This window comes from Hyperoodon ampullatus (genome assembly GCF_949752795.1).
Source record: "Hyperoodon ampullatus genome assembly, chromosome: 10".
Lineage (NCBI taxonomy): Eukaryota > Metazoa > Chordata > Mammalia > Artiodactyla > Ziphiidae > Hyperoodon > Hyperoodon ampullatus.
The window spans coordinates 55071322-55076133 of NC_136923.1; the positions used below are offsets into that span (position 1 = coordinate 55071322).

A 4812-nucleotide genomic window follows, 5' to 3' on the forward strand; every position below is an offset into this window, starting at 1 on the left:
ATTTCTCATCAAAACCACATGATGCTGGGGGGAGGGATAAATCAGCAGTTTGGGATTAACATATACACACTACGACACATAAAATAATCAACAAGGACCTACTGTATGGCACAGGAAACTATACTCAATATCTTGTAATAACCTAAATGGGAAAAAAATTTGAAAAAGAACAGAAATATATATGCATAACTGAATCACTCTGCTGTACTCCTGAAACTAACACAACGTTGTAAATCAACTATACTCCAATATAAGATAAAAATTAACAAACAAACAACAAAAAAATAAACCCACATGAGGCAGCATTTCCTTCCTGCTGCTGCCAGGGTGGCGATGCCCCTGTTGCGGTGCATTTCCTGGGGCCGGTGGTTTGGGAGCCCAGGCCGGTCAGGAGTCTTGCCCCGGGGCTGTGTAAAGCCCACTTGGGCGCCCAGGGGTTGCTGGAGGTGCAGAAGGCTCGGGGTCTGTTCAAGGAATTCTCCCCAGAGAGAGGAACGAAGACAGAGCTCCCCCAGCTCTTTGACCACGGCCTGGCAAGCAGTTTTCCCCAGGCCATCCACCGCCGCTTCGACCGCACGGCGCACTGGCTTCCTGTGGGCCACCTGCGGGCGTTTTGGGGCCTCACTTCCAGCGAGCGCGCCACCACGTGACCACGCTGGTGGGAGGAGCCATGGCGCCCCGGCGAGACTAAAGCTGCGTCACCGCAGAGCACTAGGCGCTGGATGCGGAGCCTGTGTGGAGAGGCGCACGCGCCTGCTCCAAGGGCTCGAAGCTCATCAGCAGCGGCTGTTCACTAATGGGCAGACCTGGGGCAGCTTCATGGTGCTGCGCAACCCCGCCTGGTACCGGAAGCAGCACCTGGTGGACTTCCTAGCGGCAGTGGTCGGCCACTTCCGCATAGGCACGCAGCTGAACCTCAGGAGCCTCCAAGGCAGGAGTTTGGCCGAGCTGTAATACCAGGTGCTCCAGGCCTCTGATTTCTACTACATGTTCCATCGTTATGGATGCCGGGTCCAGCTGGGTGGATCTGATCAACTAGGCAATATCATGTCCGAATCTGAGTTCATCCACAAGTTGACTGGAGAAGATGTATTATATTTGGAATCTCTGTTCCTGTAATTACAGCTGGAGCAAAACTGGGATAGTCTGCTGGCAATGCTGTTTGGCTTATGGTATCGATTTTTTGTCGGGCAGCAAGATAATTGCGTATAAAGGTCCCTGAAGCTCTTCACTTTTCTGCCACTTTCAGAGATTGACCACATAATGTAGCTACGTGTCAAAGAGCCAGAAAAGCGGGGTCCTCAGAAACGACTTGCTGCATAAGTCACAAAGCATGTTGAGGAACAGAAGGGCCGGACTCTGCTAAAAGGTTCACACAAGCCCTTTAGCAGCATAGATGCACTGGAGGTCATGTGCGATCAAGGGTTATAAGAGTTGTTGAAAGAAGCTTCATTTCTGAATTAGTTCTTGACACTGGAACAAGCGTCCTAGATTTGCTGCAAAGTAAATGCCAGTCCAGATGGTCCCTGAGGGTATCAGATGATCACAGAAGGCAGAGTCAGTATAAATCACAGACAAGTAACAAATCCTGAGAGTATGTTAGTTGTCGGACCACATATTCTTAAGAATGGCCTTTCGTTACGTAAAATAGGAAAAAGGAATTTCTACGTGATAAAATGGCTTCAGCTATGATGAAAAACCCTTCTGATGGTTCAAACTTATTCATCATTCATTCCCAAGACATACGAACTTATACCTTCGCTTTTGCAAATCCAAAACAGAGAATGGAGTATACTCCTGGCCTCACAGGGTGAGTAATTTCATTATTTATATAGGTTGGTTATGTTTGTGGAGTAGTGGGCTATTTTATTTCCTGATCCATAAACATTAAGGACTACCATAGAAAAGCATGATTTCCAGGATTAATCTCTTTTAATAAGTATACTTCATGAAAAACTAAATGCTGTCTTTCCTATCCTGTCCTTGCTCTTTTGGAGATGAGTAGGAACACTGAAAAAGAGGTACTATAAGGACTTGTGGATACTTTTATATCAGGTGTGTATCTCACCGGAATTTTTTGTTGTTTGGGAAGCAAGTACAGTTCTCCAGAAAAAAAGGAGAAGAGTTAGAGGAAGCCATAGTTGGCATTAGAAATTGCAGTAGAAATAGTTTCTTATTGATTGATTGATTGATTGATTGATTGATTGGCTGTGTTGGGTCTTCCTTGCTGCGGGCGGGCTTCCTCTGTTTGCGGCGAGCGGGGCCTACTCTTCAGTTGCGGTGCACCAGCTTCTCATTGTGGTGGCTTCTCTTGTTGCGGAGCACGGGCTCTAGGCGCACCAGCTTCAGTAGTCGTGGCACGTGGGCTCAGTAATTGTGGCTCGCGGGCTGTAGAGCGCAGGCTCAGTAGCTGTGGCACACGGCATGTGGGATCTTCCCGGACCAGGGCTCGAACCCGTGTCCCCTGCATTGGCAGGCGGATCCTTAACCACTGCGCCACCAGGGAAGTCCCCAAAATAGTTTCTTTTCAAGGAAAATAAAAATCAGTACTTGACTTTTCAGAAAGTTTCTAATCAATTTTCCAGTCCCTTGCCTGTATTTCCATATAATTAAATTTACTCATAGCCTTGTTTTTTTATTCAGTAAAAAGGTAGCAGTGTCTTAAAACTGATTTAAAAGTTGATAAATGTACAAGTTTCAACTTCTGTCCCCAATCAGATTGCAACTTGAGATGAACCAAAAAGTTAAGTAACCAACAATATGAAATAGAGGCAAATATTATACTAAATATCCAACCATATGAGAATACCAAAAGATATTCCAGTAAGAGAAGTTTTCAGGTCAAATTTAAAGGATTTGGAATCAAGACAGTTCAGTTAAGCTCTGCATTCATCAGGCAAGTTGATTCTCCAGAACTATTTCCAACATCTGAAAAATCAAAGTATTAACACCCATATTTCCCCTGAGGATCAAGTAAAACACAAACATACACACAAAATAGTCTACAATCAGATTTGTTCTAGAAAAACCTTACAGGCAGTATAAAGCATGGCTTTAACAGTTCAAATTCTAGCCATTTACTACCTGCGTTACTTGGAGCAAGTCATTTATCTTCATATGCAAAAATGGAGATGTAATAATACTTCAGTCAATTACAAAAATCTAAAAGGAAAAAAGTCATAAGATTTTCATACAGTATAAGCTCTATTGCTATGTTCCAAAGTAGATTTATATGTTAAAAAGCTATAGCTTATCTAAACTTCCTTCTGGGAGTAAAGTTAGGAAGAATTCATTTACTGACAAACTTTAATGTCACTTCATACCAGCAACTTTATTTACGTAGTAAGAACATACAGGTATCCATTAGAAATGTCAGAGATCATCTCTACATTTCAAAACTTCACTCAGCCTAAGGGCCAACAAAAGGAGCTTTTCAGCTATTGAAAGTCATCTGTGTTATTTCCAGTTTGGGGCTTATTATGCGTGAATCTATACATTCTTGTTCATTTTTCGATGTGAACAAGTATCTTCATTTTCCTGGGATAAAATGTCTAGGAGTTGAATTGCTCAGTTATATGATAGTTGTATGTTTAGTTATTTAACAAACTGCCAAACTTTTCTAAAGTGGCCACATCATTTTATATTTTTACCGGTAACATATGAGTGACCCAATCCCTCTATGTCGTCACCAGGATTTGGTGTTGTCATTATTTTTTATTTTAACCCCACTCATAGGTATGCAGTGATATCTCTTTGTGGCTTTACTTTAATTCTCCAGTGAACATTGATGTTGGACATCTTTTATGTGCTTATTTGCCACCCGTATATCTTCCTTCATGAAACATCTTCTCATGTTGCTGGCCCATGTCCTAACTGCTTTGTACGTTGAATTCTATGAATTCTCTCTGTGATCTAGACACTAGTTCTTTTTTTTCTTTTTTTTTTTTTTTGCCGTACGCGAGCCTCTCGCTGCTGTGGCCTCTCCCGTTGCGGAGCACAGGCTCCGGACGCGCAGGCTCAGCGGCCATGGCTCACGGGCCCAGCCGCTCCGCGGCATGTGGGATCCTCCCAGACCGGGGCACGAACCCGTGTCCCCTGCATCGACAGGCGGACTCTCAACCACTGCACCACCAGGGAAGCCCAAGACACTAGTTCTTTATCAGATATGTGGATTGCAAATATTTTTACTCACCTGTAGTTTGTCTTTTCATCTTCTTAAAGTGTCTTTCACAGAGCAAAGATTTTAATTTTGGTGGTCTAATTTATCCATTTTTTCTTCTGTTGACTTTCTTAAGACTAAGAACTCTAATCTACAGCTAGATCCCAAAGATTTCTCCTCCTAGGTTGACTTTTCTAAAATCCTTGTAGTTTTACTTTCTACATTTAAGTTTGTGATCCATTTTGAGTTAATTTTCTTATAAAATAAGAGAATTAGGTCAAAGTTTTGTTTTGTTTTTGTTTTTTGCATGTGGAAGTCCAAATGCTTTTGCACCATTTGTTGAAAAGGCTACGTTCCCTGTGTCTGGGAGCCTCTGTGCTTTATCTCAATTTATTTAGTGCATCGTCATCAAGATGTGTCCTCAGGTAATCACTTCTTTGCTTCACACCATTTCGGCTTATGAGGGTTTCATAGGAATGCTCTACTTTTGGAGAACGGGAAACCTGTCAATAACATTCCTAAAATGGCAAAAGTATTAAAATGGAGAACAGGTTAGTGGTTGCCAGGTGTTAAGGAGGATGGAAGTCAGTAGGGAGTGGGTGTGGCTACAGGAGAAGGCAACATGAATGTCAGTGTCATGGTTGAAATATTGT

The 4812-nt window shown here is 42.9% G+C and overlaps 1 pseudogene across 1 annotated transcript; it reads left to right on the forward strand.

Moving 5' to 3' along the window:
- The first annotated feature begins 333 nt into the window (after window positions 1-333).
- LOC307058921 (tyrosine--tRNA ligase, mitochondrial-like) lies at window positions 334-1692 on the forward strand (annotated as a pseudogene). Its single transcript has one exon. The product of its transcript is annotated as a tyrosine--tRNA ligase, mitochondrial-like (transcript).
- Window positions 1693-4812: the final 3120 nt, after the last annotated feature.